A 14,585-nucleotide genomic window follows, 5' to 3' on the forward strand; every position below is an offset into this window, starting at 1 on the left:
TGAAATATTTATTTACAGAAGGATGAATGGAGGAAAAACAAGGGAAAATATAGGGGGAGAAGTAAAATGATTACATCCAATACAAAGATCCAGCAGCCCAGTGCTATCAGAATATAAAAGGACAGTTGCTGAGCACTGCGTCCAGACTCAGAGTTCAGGAATACTTGGCAGAGTTCCAGTGCAGCAGTGAATCTTGAGTGTTCCTGGTCATCTTCAGCACCAGTAAACTTTCCCCAACCAGCCCTTTGGTGCTCTCTTCTACCTCTCTCACAGAGCGACAATCCTCCCACTTAACTGGCTACAACCTTTCTCCATATTCTCAGTGTAGTCATAAGCCTCAGTACTCATGGCCCTATACAGTCTGTCTGAGTGACAGTGATACTAGGTGCAGCTCTGCTTTGTCCTTCTGAGGTGATTCCTTACTGGCATGGTGGTCCTCCTGGCTCCCATTCTGGGATGTCCCAAGTCAGCAGTTCTGTCTCTCGCAGACGTCAGGCTGGTTCTCAGCTGCTTCGCTATGTGGGGGTCTGCTTGCTGTACAGACACCCACATGTCCCTGTCCTCTCTTTCAACCCCCTCTCCCTTGGACAATCAGCACTTCCTCTTCTTGGAACAATAGCACTTCCTCTTCCTCAGGACAAGGTTTTAAAGCAGCCATACTGTCTAAATCCGAAGGGGTTACATAGGTTTTATGCTTCTTACCAGCAGAGATAGCATTATTCGTTTTCCCAAGGGACAAGGTGAAGAGTCACCTTGGGTGAAGGCACCAGGTGTCAGAAAAAGAACCCAAGACCCAACCCTGGTGAGTAGAGGGGAGATGCAACTCTTAAGTACAAAGCACCAGGGAGGAGGCTTGAGCCACACCTTGGGGAAGGTGCTACATACACAAATGCCATTTTGTTTTCCTTGCTGTTTTAAATGCAAAGCCGCTGTTGCCTGGGAGCCTAAGAAACCATTTTCCATTGAGGAGGTGGAAGTTGCCCCTCCAAAGGCACATGAAGTTCGCATTAAGGTAGGAAAAAGATGAACTTTGTAAATTACATACTGTAGCGGTGCCAGTTATGTTCATGCTATAGAAATGTAGGGCTTGATCTTACAAATATTGCCACCAGAGTGGTTACTATCGGATGAACTAGTATTGAGTTATGCAGGCTATTTAAAACTGCAGTGTTGGTTCCAGAATATTAGAGAGACAAGCTGGATGAGGTAATATCTTCTATTGGACCAACTTCTGTTGGTGAAAGACACAAGCTTTCAACTACACGGACCCGAAAAAGAGTAAACATTTATGGAAGAGTGTGGCAGATGACAAAGGCCATAACTTGCTGTGCAAAACCACTAAAAGTTATGATCTCTGTCATGAGTCATGGCTGTGATAAATAAGCAGTCTTAGGGATCATGTCTTAGGTTTATTATGGTTATACTCACTTCACTGAATACAAAATATATCTTCACTTCTATATCATATCACACAGGTAAAAGCTGAAAAATTGGTTCCTTACGTATTGAAATATTCTTTGTTTCCCCTACAGATTTTGGCCACAGGGATCTGTCGCTCAGATGACCACATCATGAGTGGTGCATTAACTGTGCCTTTTCCAATAATTCTTGGCCACGAAGCAGCTGGTATTGTAGAGAGCGTTGGAGAAGGGGTGACTTGTGTGAAACCAGGTATAAGAAAGCATCAAGCACTAACCAATGATAAGTAGTTCTCACCTAGCATTCACATACCCTGCTCCAATATCAAAGACACTAACATGTATGAACTCCTTTATTGCAGAGGAAACAAGTAATCCAACATTCAACCTTCACAGGGCCTTGTCAAGGATATTTTGGAGGAGAAATATGTTGTTTAAGTCTTTCTTGCTATACTCCCAAGTGATCTTTCCTATTTCAAAAGTTTTTGCCTGTTCACAGTCACATAAAAATAGAAGTGAAGTGCTCTCCCCTTCCCCAGCATTCAAAAGAGGTGCTTATTTGTATTTCACTCAAAGGGAACCAAAGGTGAGCTACCATTTTGAGTTCAGACCCTCGTTAGGGTTTCCGTTCAGCAAGGAATTTTAACATGTGCCTAGCTTTGAAGTAAATAGGACTATTTCTATGCACAATGTGACTACTTTTGTTAGTCAGGTGCCTTGCTAAATCAGGGCCCAGGTTATCAGACTTTGATAGTACTGAAATTCACACTTTATTTCATGCTTAGCATTCAAGTGACACTAGCACAGAAAGTATCTTAATTCATGTACTTAATTCATCTGCCAGACAAAAGATGTTGTTCCTGTGCCGGTTCTCTCAGAGAACACCGTTTCATTGTTTATTGCTTCTTTCACCATATTCTCTGTGCCATAGAGCTGGTAAATATAAAGCCCCAGGAGGAGGTTCTCATCTTCCTCTGCACACTGCAAGATGGGACACCAATGCCTGTACTCTTTTCCCAGTAACTCTGAACTATGAGGAGGGCTGCGCAGAGTGTTTAAGATGAAATATTAAATGAACCAAATCGGTATCTGAATCTTGAACTGAATCCAAACCATTTTTTAAACTAGTTGAGGCCTAATCAGAGTGGAGTAGAGCGGAAGAATTACTTCTCGCCTCTTGCTTACAACACTCCTGCTAATACATCCCAGAATGATGTTCACTTTTTTTGAACAGTGTTACACTGTTGACACATATTTAGCTTGTGATCGACTATGACCCCCAGATCCCTTTCTGCAGTACTCCTTCCCAGGCAGTCATTTCCTATTTTGTATGTGTGCAACTGATTGGTATGTGTATATATGTATCCAGAGCCGTCCCGTGGGTATGGCAAATCGGGGTGACAGCCCCAGGCCCCGTGCTTTGCGGGGCCCAGCGCTTTGATAAAATCATGAGGAGGCGGGGAGGTGAGGTGAGCAGGGTGAGAAGGCGAGTGGCAGGCAGTGGGGAGAGGGGTGAGGAGGCGGGTGGGCGGACAGCAAGGAGGAGAGCGGTGGGCAGGCGGTGGGGTGAGAAGGCAAGCGGCGGCCATCGGCAGCCCCCTACCAGCAGCTCCTTCTCAGCGCCTCCCGCGGATCAGATGTTTCACGGCGTCAGGAGGCGATGGAGGGTGGGGAGGGGAGAAGAGCGAGGGTGCAGCGCGCTCGAGGGAGGGGGTGGAACTGGGCAGGGAAGAGGTGTGGCTGGGGTGGAATGGGGGGGAGAAGAAGCATGACGGGGTGGAGCCTTGGGGGAAGGGGTGGAGTGGGGGCAGAGCCGGGGGGGGGCACCACCTGGCAGATTAGGAACTCGGCGCCTATGTCCCTGGCCCCGCACCCCACCTAGGGATGGCCCTGTACGTATGTATGGTATATCATCCAACCCTGACTGTCCCAGAGCTTCAGAGAATGTCCAAAGGGCCTGTTGCCCCATCTATTTTTGGGCTGCAATAATGGTGGAACAGTTGATATTATTATAATATTTATAAAATACCAACATTGCGCTAGGTTCTGTACATCTAGGCATGAAGACTAGGTTCTTGCCCTGAAGAATTTACAGACTATACACAAAGAAATAATGCAAGAAGGAGACGAGGATGGGACAGAAATCAATGTGTTTTGAGCACTGAAGTTCTGCACATGTCTTGTGAGCGTTACTGTTTTTTAAAAAGAAGAGTTTACAGCATCTGGCTTGCTAACTCCTCGATGAGGAGAGACTAGAAGCTTATGTAGGAAGTGCTTGAAGCAGGGTCTGGAGGGAAGAAATCCTATTGGGTTAGGGAGAATGTAGTGGACTGCATGGGAGAAGGCAGAGAGAATCAAAGAGCTGGTAAACTCACGCACATGCAAATTCTCCTCCTGTGATCTTCTGGGGAGTTCCTTACCTGTCTGCATCCCCATGTTGCAGCAGCATGACTAGATATGGGACAGACTCAAGAAACAAGAGTGACGGTCAATGAATGCTTCATTTCCTGTTTAATGCAGGTCTTTTGTGTGGAGTTACAAAAGAACCTATAAGGCCTATTTAATTTAGCACCTCTAAGCCCCCACACCAGTAGTTCTCAACCTTTTCCATACCATGACTCACGTTACAACAGAATGTAATGGTTGCATATAGAAATTAAACAGTTTTGGGAGGGAATTAATAAAGAGATTCATCTGATGACAAAATGCTGGCTTCCTGGATATCCCCTAATGTGTATTTAATGCTCCAGTAAAGGGTTTTCATTTTAAACAAAACAACAAATTAATTTTTTTTATTGTTAGTAGCTAGACTTTATATTGCACATTACTGGATATCTGACTCCTCCTCTGGAATTTTGGTATAGTAAAATATGGACTGTCTTTGTAATGGAAAAGCTTTCGCACTACGTATGTACACAAGAGAAGAGACACAAAGAGGATAGATATTTAGAAATGTGGTCACTCTTCTTAGTGTACTCGGAGGAGGAGGGCTCCCCGGCCAGCCAGCCAGAATCTTTAGCCGGATTCTTTACTTGTTTAGCATCAATATTCAATGTGTGATGTATGTTAATGTTCTATTGTAACTTTGCCTTAATAAAAAGGTTTTCAACAACAACAACAACAAAAAGTTTCATGATCGCCCTGCTATCTATCGGTAAAGAAAGGAAGGATGGTCATGACCCACTGAAAACCTTTTTGTGACTCCCAGGTTTTAAATTCATGCTCCACGCTAACAGTACTTCAATCCCCCTTCCCCCACCCCATGAGAAAGGGGAAATGTGGAGATGAGTCATTAAATTTTTCATAAACAGCATCACAAATTACGAACAGGCAACGAAGCTTTGTCACATACCGTGTCTCCAGCACATCCACAGCAGCTGATAGATACCATCTGTTTGAATTTCCTAATGGTTTTTGTGTTGGAATTTCCAATGAGAACTTGGTACCAATATATTTTGCAGTGAATTTTGAGTCTTGGTGAGCAAAAACATTTAGGTACTTACTAGCTACTCTGTTTGAAATGGTTGTGGTGAGAACTCGTCTGAATTGTACTCTTCCTGCAAGTGTGTGTGTGTGTGTGATAACTATACCTGCTACAATCTTTTACTTGTGTGGCTCTTCAGTGTTATCTGTCTGCTTGACTGAAATTTTCATAACTGCTCTGCTCTATTTCTAGGAGATAAAGTCATCCCGCTCTTTGTTCCACAGTGTGGAGAGTGTAGCTCTTGCGTAAGCCGCAAGGGCAATCTGTGCACTACAAATGAGTGAGTTTCATTGATTATTATTATTCAGGCTATGATTTAGTCACGGGTATTTTTAGTTCAAGTCATGGATAGGTCATGGGCAATAAACAAAAAGTCACGCCCCTGACCTGTCCATGACTTGAACTAAAAATACCCCAAACTAAATCTTAGGTGCTGGCTGGGGCACTCCCGCAGATGTTGCCGCTCCTGGGGGCGGGAGGTGCTCCAGGGCCCCACTGTTGCGGAGGGGGAGCTCCAGGCCCATGCTAAAGCTGGGGATAGGGGGCGTCTGGGGCCCCACCGCCGCTGCTGCTCCAGGCGGGGGGTGGCCCGGGGCCCTGCCGACGCTGCTGGGGAGCGGCGGCCTGGTGCGCCACCGCTGCTCCCGTACCACTGCTCCAGGGCAGCCTGGGACCAGCTTCCCGGGGCCGCCCGAGCAATGGCAGGTGCCCAGCTGCTCCATGCTTCTATGAAAGACTTGCAGCCTTAATTATTATCCTAAGTAATTTGATATCATTCATGCAAAACTGACCCACATTTAAAATATCAAATTTACCCTTATTTTTGGTTGTCTTTTGAATAGCCTTGGTGCAGTTCGCGGATTAATGAAGGATGTGTGGAAGCAGAGAAAGAACTGACCAGAAGGGGATGCAATGCATGACAGTTCGTTAGCAAGAGTCAGGCTAACTGTAACCCTAATAACGCGAGATTTGTAGAAGCGAGGATTGTGTGAGGCGAGTGGGAAAGAACTGTGTGAGAAGTTGTTGCGACCTTGTGTAGATAATGTGTAGAAAATATTGTATGTAGACTAGAGTCAAAACAAGTGAGAAAAATAAGATATCAAGATGGCCTATGTATAACCAAAATGCAACTGTTGCTTATTATTGTCGGTAATGAAAGGTATAAAGGTTTGCTGTAATTGTTTACCTGTAGAGAGACCTGTTTAGCTCTCTCCCTCTAAGCAATTGTTAGAGAAAATAAAGTATCTGTTTTTTGCTGTACCCAAACAAAAAGTGAGAACTCTGTTATTCTCCAACAGATGGCACCACTAGGTTTACCTGCAAAGGAAAACAGATTCATCAATTTATTAGTACAAGCACCTTCACTGAATATACAGTGGTGCACGAGACAGCAGTTGTCAAAATTGATGCAGTTGCTCCTCCGGAGAAAGTGTGTCTGATCGGCTGTGGATTTTCCACCGGTTATGGGGCTGCCCTCAGTACTGCCAAGGTGAGGATTAGCATGTGCGTTTAAAGGACAAGCTCTGTTGTTGGGATAGTGCTGATTATTTGTGTGGGTCTAGTAAAGAGGGCATCAGCCTGAGAGTCAGGAGAACTGGCTTTGCTGCTGACATGCTGTTTGACCGTGGCCAAGAAATATCATCTCTTTGTGCCTCCCTGACTTTCCCCATCTGTGAGGCACTTTGAGTTCTACAGATGAAAAGCTATATACAAAAGCTAAGTAGTAGTATCGCATGTAGGGTTTTCTCTGTTAGCTTGTTAGTTTTTATTTATTAATCTTATGGCTCTTTTTTAGGAGTAAATAATCTTGCATTTACTGAATTACGAAAAGGTTTCCTTTCATTTATATTAAATAAATAAAGGCCTTCTATGAAATCATTGGTTCCCTGAAAGCATGGAGTTCTTCAGGGCTTGATGGTTTTCTGTGGCAACAGCTTTCATGCTGCAAAATTGGCCCAGTTCAGGTTTCTTTTTTGGCTATACTTAATGAAAAGTAGAGAGAGGCTCCAACCAATGCCATGGATGTGAAGAGCCCCAAAGTTTATATGGAGGGTTACGAATCCAAATCCCCACGAGTATCTGATTTTACAGCTGGCCTCATCTCCAGAATGGGCTGAGCCCAAAGCCCTAACCTGAACACCCCCAAACACAGGAGGGCATGAGAACTCTGGATCTAAAAGCACAGTTTGTGACTTGGGAACATCTCTAATACAAACCTATTCTCAAATGTATGCTGTGGTGGGTTTTATCCAGTTGTAATCCAATAAGGGGAACCTTTACTTTGAATAGCAAAAATGCTTTCGCCCAATTTACAAGTGTAGTATCCAATACAAGCAGAGCCTAAAATGAAAAGATTTACAAGATAATTCATGCAGTGGAATCACTATACATCACTTGTATTCTAAGAGAGTCTGATGTTTTTATGATTATGCAGGTGGAACGTGGTTCTTCCTGTGCTGTCTTCGGTCTGGGAGGAGTTGGCCTCTCTGTTGTCATGGGCTGTAAGGCCACTGGTGCTTCCTGGATCATAAGACAAATTTGCCAAGGCTAAAGAGTTAGGAGCCACCGAGTGCATGAACCCTCAGGACTTCACAAAGCCCATTGAAGATGTGCTGAGGGAGCTGACTGGTGGTAATGGTGTGGACTATTCCTTTGAAGTCATTGGACGCACTGATACCATGGTATGTGACCAAAAGATGAGAGTCACTTATCTAGTGTCTTGATGCTTGATGCACTAAGGACCCAATCTGAGGTGCTGAGTGCCTCCTGCAAGGCGTTAAGTGGAAATTCAAAATCATGGAATCCACATGCCTCACGCTGATATTCTGGGATGGCGGGAGGAAGGTGGGGAGGGGGAACTTTGTAGAAACTTTGAAAAAGAAAATATACTGTCCCCTATGCTGGCCATGTTCAGCTAGGAGGCAGAAAACTCTGAGGGCCTTATTACTCCAGTTTTATGGCATGTAACTCCATTGATCTCTACTGAAATTAATTGAGTTACACTAGTATAAAACTGGTATAACTGCGTGGAGGATTGCATTTACAGAGATTCCTTTGCTTTCCTCTGTTTGGTGTGAGTGCAGTGGTTTCTGCAGAAGCATGAAGGCATCTGCACAAAAACCCTGTACCGCCACAGTGGCACCTGGAAGCCAGGAGCCATGCTGCCAGAGAATGCCCTTGTTATCCAGAAACCCCCTGTGCCTCAAAGAGCAGGTAGACAGACTCCTGCCTACCCGTGGATCCCAGTCCACCCAGATCCTTCATGAAGAGGCCTTTGCAGGTTGGGTAATAATGGTGAGGAATGATGCCAAGGAGGCAGCACTACCCTCTTTGGCTCCCCCACCTATCAATATTTGGTTCCACCAGGCTTTTGTCCCTCCTCACCTCACAATGGCAGATGGGCCACAATATTTGATATCAAAAGGACTTTACAATATTTTCAGTCACGCAACCAATGTAACAGCTTGGAGTGGAAGATGATTTCATAAGGAAGGGGTCTGTTTTTGGAGGTATGCACATGAGAAGAAGTGACTAAACTCTGTTGTGTGCTTGTGAAATTCACAGATTCTTGGACCAATTATTTTCAAATTTGGGTGCCATAATTAGGAGTCTATTCAGAGATATTGAGCACTGGTTTCTTGGGATAAAGACATTACTGAAACCCTTGTTCATTGTTACAACATTAAGCAGTTATGTAAATGTGACTTGGGGTTTCATGTCAAGTTATCACTGGCTTACTCCCACTGTTAAAAAATATTTTACACTTTTATTAAAGACACACAGAAGAGAAAGGAAAAACTGTTAAAGGTAAAGTATTAAGTAAAGCTTTCTTTTGAACAATATCCCTTATTTCCTCTCCCTGTAGCTGTCTTTTATAGGTAGAAACCCTGCTTAGTAGTCTTTTTGATAGCATTAAAGGTAGTATTAACTGTCCTTTTAGGGGGGGGAATGTTATATGGTCCGGAGATGTTGTTGAAGTCCAATCTTGTTTTCTTTAAGACAAAACAAGACACACTTGCTGCTGGAGAAAAAGTCTGCAACACACATCATTTATGAGCCACTTTTAAACTGTGTTGCTTTTACTTGCCTCTGGTCACAGGATCCCAGCAGCGCTAAGGCGGTAATACAATAAAAAGCTGAGCACTGACCAGAGTGGACTCTAACCCTGTTCCATTACATTCCTCCACCGTAATTTTAACTTTTTAAATCATGCTGTATTATTGGGGGGCCCTCAATTTTTTGGTAACAATGTCATCAGAATCACTTTGACGAGCTGCACCCAATGGAAATAATGGGAAAGTTCCCGTTTGTAGGGGGGAGAGGAACAAACTTGGCAACATTCACATCTTAATATGACTGGAGCCTCTCCTTTTTCAAGCATTAAGATATGTCTGCAAATCATACACATTTTGAGAATTAGGTCCAAATTCTGCTCTTACATGATGCAAGTCACTTACTTCTAGCTCCACTGAAGTGTGTGAAGTTACTCTGGATTTCTACCTGTGTAACAGAGGAAAAGAATTTGTCCTTTCACACTTTAGCTTTATTCAAAGGAGCTTCTAGTTCAGGGCTAAGGTGGTGGGAGAAATAAGAGTGTGGCCTTAATAATAAAGTTAGTCTCACTGAAGTTGAAGTTTGACAGGCATTTTCAAGAAAGAGATACAGTTCAAGATGCTGAATTTGAATTATTACAGTGAGCAACTTATCTGTACATCTGTACAAAACATAAATGGGAGCCAGAAACAGGGCAATAGACCTAAAACTGGCTACATTGTTAGGGCTATCTTTCGCCAAGGTTCAATTAGAATGATAATCTTATCTGCACCTTCTGCAAACATAAGAAAAAAGAAAACAAGGTGGCAGAGGGAGGCCCTGGAGATGCTCAGTTTCTTCCCTTTCCCTCCTCCCCCCCCCCCGGCAGCAGAAGCCTGCATCATAACCCTGGGCCTGACATAGCAGCTGGGGCAGGCCTGTTGTTTGTGGATAGGGGGTCAGGTTAAGGGCAACACTCTCCTGGAAAGATGCTAGAGCAGAGAGTTTGCAAGGAAGAGGGATGGAATAAAGTCCCATCCTTACCTATCAGGTAGCACAAAGGCTGTTCCCCTCTTGTGTTTGAGGGGGTAGAAGCGAAGCATAATCTATCAATCTTTTTCCTGATTAGCCCCCATTAAAAAAGTATCTACAGGAAGTTGCAGTTAGACAGACTGGATATAAGGCATACCTTTTCAATGGTGAGAGTAAGTAATGATTAACAATTGGGACTAGTCCTATGTCTAATAGGTGTCCTTGCCTGTGTCTGCTGATATTTCACTCTTGCCATAGGAATTCAAATGTCCAATTTTATTTATCCCCCATGTTGCAAACAATCTGTAAGAAAGAAAACAAAAATGGTTATTTTGTAACCCAAAGCAAAGCATTGAATAACAATGAAATGCCTTCACTTGTGTGAAGCTAGTCCACAAACAAAGTTTTTCTTTAAGAGGCGAACATCCTTACAAAACGGTTCGGGGGGGGAATTAAAAAGGTTCCCAAAAAGCAGCAGAACTGAGGCTCTGTAACTAGTCCCAGGGGCGACTCGCTGCCACCCCCGCCGCATTCGGCGGAGCGGGGCCCCCGGCATCTCGGCGCCCTCGCGTTGGGGGAGCGGTACCGGTACCTTCCCTGACGTTCAGCAAACGCCGGAGTCACGGAGCCCGGGAGCTCTCGGCGGCCCGGCCCGACAGCGGGACACATGCCGCTCCGGCCTCTCCCTTGCTCTGGATGCTAGAGCAGCCGCCGCTCTCTCGCGCGGGAGCCGCTTCCGGCTTTGTACCCCGCCCGCGCCTCCCCATTGGGTAGGCAGGCGACCAATGGGACGCTGTTCTCAAATGCGCATGCGCCGGTCAGACCGGCTGGTGGCGCCGGAGGCTGATTGATGTGCGGGGCCTCCCGCGACCCTCCTGATGAGCTACGGCCTCTGCTCCCCCGGGCCATTGGTTTGTGCCAGGCTGCTGCCCCCGGCTCGCTGAGGCTGCATTACACAGTCTCCCGCCCCGCCCCAAAAGCGGACTGCGACACGAGAGAGAAAGGGGCACACAGCAGCAGAGGTGAGCAGAGCGCTTAGTGCAGCAATAACCAACCCTCCCTCTGTCACATTTTTATTTTATCACTACTGAACTTGTGGAAAGGAGAACCCAGACCTCGGCCGTCTCCACCACCAGGTGCAGGTTGCACAAGTGAGAGGGTGCTTTATCACACTGACATTCCCCCGGGTCAGGAGGCTCCTCACTACCACTACCACCACCCCTCTTAGCATGAGAAAGTCTTGCTGGGGAGCCACTCGCTGACCCCTCTTTCCCCCCACCCTCTAATTACACGCAGATTGTGCTCCCTGGACAGGAAGAGCTAGGCGCTCACACCCACTACAGTGCCCAGCCTCTGCCACTGAACGCTTTCCCAAATGAACAGTACATACTGGCTTGTAAGATTCAACTCAGGACCGGCGCTTGGCTTAACCACAGGTGCTGGGATTACAGAAAATGAGAATAAAATTATTAACAAAGAACAGAGTTTAATAAGAATGTTGGAAACCAGTCATTATACCTAAACCACCAAAATCATTGCACGCTTTTTAGACACAAACTATCAGGTTAACCTCCTGGCTGAAGACGTTTCTCTCACCCAAAGTCAAAGTCTGCAGCGGCGTTTTCAACAGAGGCTGCCTGCGACCCACGCTGTCCGTTCGCTTGCCAGGTGCAGGAGGAAGGGGCGTCTTCTGTGCCTTCTATATATACCCCCAATGTTCACTGTCTTTACTCGGAGGCAGGATAATCCTCCGGGGCTTGTTTTCGCCTGCACGCTCCTTTTCTGTCGAGTTCACATCTCTTTATTACATAAACTTTGTATGTAAACAGGCGTGCGGTCTCTTCTTTTACAATGCTACATTCTCATCCCAACAGAGACATATACCTTTCAGAGTTTAAACACATATTTTCAGTATATATATACACAACTCCTTACATAGTATCTGTACAACATTTCACCTCAATATTAATGACTAGCGTGTCCCCGGCATTCATGTGAGACCTCACCTGAGATGCTTTGGGAGAACCAGAATGGTCATAGCAAACTCAGGCGGTTTCTGTAACCCCTCTGCACCCCCCTTGTCAGTTGTCATTAACATACTCTTGTGTCACAGACACCAGACCGGTGGCAATGATTCAATGCAGGGATTTGTGACTAGCCACTGAGCCCTTTGTTGACCCTCAAACAAGTAACCCACTGGCCCCAGGAGGGGGATTGCAGAAGCCCTGGGATGGCTCTGTGTTGTAACCAAAAGGCGGGCAGAACTGAACGCCCGGGCATTGCAAAGCAGGTAAGCTACATGTTGCGATAGTGCCGCTTGGCCTGTGACATAAGCAGATAGGTCACTTGTCAAAAATCCAAATACATTTCTATTTTGCCCCGGTACAAACTACAGAGGTACCTTCTGGGGTCAGTACCTGGAATGCTAATATCCAAAACAAGGACAATGAATGGCATAGAACAAGTGACTCCTGAGGGCGTTCTGCACCAAAAGAATAAAAATTCTGTACACGATATTTTAAAATTCTGCAAATTTTATTTGTCAAATAAATGTGGAAGCTCCAGCATTGCATTGGGGAGCACAGGCCACTGGCTTCACAGAGATGGGAGATCACTGTGCAGCTCCCCCCGGGACTCAGCGGTGAGGCTGCATCCAACCCTGACACAGCGCAAGGACAGGGCCTGGCCCAGAAACAGCCCAGGGCCCTGCCCCTCCTTGCTAGGTGCACCAGCCGTGGGCAGGCAGGCTCAGCAAGGCAGGATCTAAGTCTAGAGGGACTTAGTGTGTGGGGATCCAGGTGTGGGTTGAGAGGGTTCTGGGTGGGGCAATCTGGGTGCAGGCAGCTCAGTGGGGGATCTGACTGCAGGGGGAGGACTTGAATCCAAAGGGGCTTGTTGGAGGGTTCTGGGTGCAACAGTAATGGGTCTCTGCGGGGGGGAGTGTCCAGGTGAACGTGGTTGGGGCTTAGTGGAAGGGGGAGTCCTGGGGGGGATAGAGCTCAGCAGGGGGGTCTGAGTGTGGGGGGAATCAATGGAGGGGTAAGTGGGGCTCGTCAGGGGGGTTCTGGGTGTGGGGGGTGAGGCTTGGCGGGAGGGTCTGAGTATGAGGGGGTCTGGATGCACGGGGTTGGGCAGATGGGGGAGCAGCTCCTTCTACAGTGATCCCTCCCCCTGTAGCTGAAGAGCGATGGGTGCAGGAAGTGTGTGTGTGTGTGGGGGGGGGGGAGATGTGCACGCAGCGCTTCCTACAGCCGGGGGAGAAATCTGGGGGTGGGTCTGACACAACCCCGGATGCCGTGCAGGGGAAGAGGAAGTCCCATCCTCCCCAGCCCAGATGGGCAGGGCCGGCTCCAGGCACCAGCTTAACAAGCAGGTGCTTGGGGCGGCCAAGGGAGAGGGGCGGCACCTGCGGCAATTCGGGGGCAGCAGGTCCCTCACTCCCTCTAGGAGCCAAGGACCTGCCGCTGAACTGCCACCGCCGATCACGGCTTTTTTTTTTTTTTTTTTTTTGCTTGGGACGGCAGAAATGCTGGAGCCTGCCCTGCAGATGGGACTAGCAGCTGAGCCCGGTACATGTTAGGAGCTACCAGCAAGGTCTTTCTCAGTCCCACCCCCTGCCCCACAATGATTTACCTCTCTGCCGGCTGTCCTGGACACCAAAACGTACTGCTGGGGAAGGTTGCGTGACCGCTCTTGTGGCTTCCTTATCAAAAAGTCATTTTTCTGTGGGGAAGCAAAGAAATTTGCATGGGATGTAAATTCTGCACACACGCAGTGGTGCAGAATTCCCACAGGAGTAACAAGTGGAAGAATTGGAACCAACTGATGGGCTGGATTTTAGTGACATGTGAAGAGTTTTATAATTTGTAAAATCATCCTAGAAATACACGACTTCCCCTGCAACGTGGGGTGCCTCACAATGCCTTGCTGCTGTGGCTCCCGAGCAGGGCCGCTCACAAACAGCCAAACGACTTGCAGGTCACACCCTGAATGTCTGCGTATTGCCACGGCCCTGGTCCGGCAATTCTGACCCCGACGGCCTGTTAGCAAACACCGGCCACGCTCTGGCTTCCGGCAGCCTCGACTGCTACGTGCGCGGTGATCCCGACGCACTCCCGGTCCTCCCCGCAGAAATGTCTGTTCCGCACTGTCCAGATATATTCGGTCCGTTGCCTCTGTGAGGGCATCGAGCTACAACACCTTAAATGGAGTTCCCCACACGATTCGCAACGCTGGATGATTTGCTATTAAAGAACAAAACAAGTTTTTTTAAAAGTACAAGTTATAGTCAGAAATGGTTACAAGACAAACATAAAATGCTTCCTAGTACGCAACTTAAACTAGACATGATTCAAGGTGAAATCATTAACACAGATTTTCATGAGCATTGCTGACCAAATTACAGGGCAGGATCTGCTCCCGAGGTCCAATGGCTGTTTTCTTTTGTCCGCTTAGGTGAAAGAGAGAGATGGACAAGAAAAGATAACTTGGGATGTTTTTGCCCCTCTTTTATAGCTCAGTCACCCTTTGGAAACCATGTTCCTGAGCATGGCCCCTGGTTAAAAGCTCTTTCCAGCTGAGAGCAAGGAGAGACACAGTTTGGTGGGGGAGAGGTTTCG

General features: G+C 46.8%; 1 long non-coding RNA gene and 1 pseudogene across 1 annotated transcript; one reads left to right on the plus strand and one right to left on the minus strand.

Moving 5' to 3' along the window:
• Positions 1-889: 889 nt before the first annotated feature.
• LOC135879238 (alcohol dehydrogenase 1-like) lies at positions 890-8,168 on the plus strand (annotated as a pseudogene).
• An 862-nt stretch (positions 8,169-9,030) lies between these two features.
• LOC135879641 (uncharacterized) lies at positions 9,031-10,670 on the minus strand. Its single transcript, XR_010561460.1, has 3 exons — positions 10,559-10,670; positions 10,124-10,269; positions 9,031-9,402 (listed from the first exon to the last, which is right to left on the minus strand). It is a non-coding gene; the product is annotated as an uncharacterized LOC135879641 (long non-coding RNA).
• Between the last annotated feature and the right edge of the window lie 3,915 nt (positions 10,671-14,585).

This window comes from Emys orbicularis, chromosome 5 (assembly GCF_028017835.1).
Source record: "Emys orbicularis isolate rEmyOrb1 chromosome 5, rEmyOrb1.hap1, whole genome shotgun sequence".
In the NCBI taxonomy this organism is placed as follows: Eukaryota; Metazoa; Chordata; order Testudines; family Emydidae; genus Emys; species Emys orbicularis.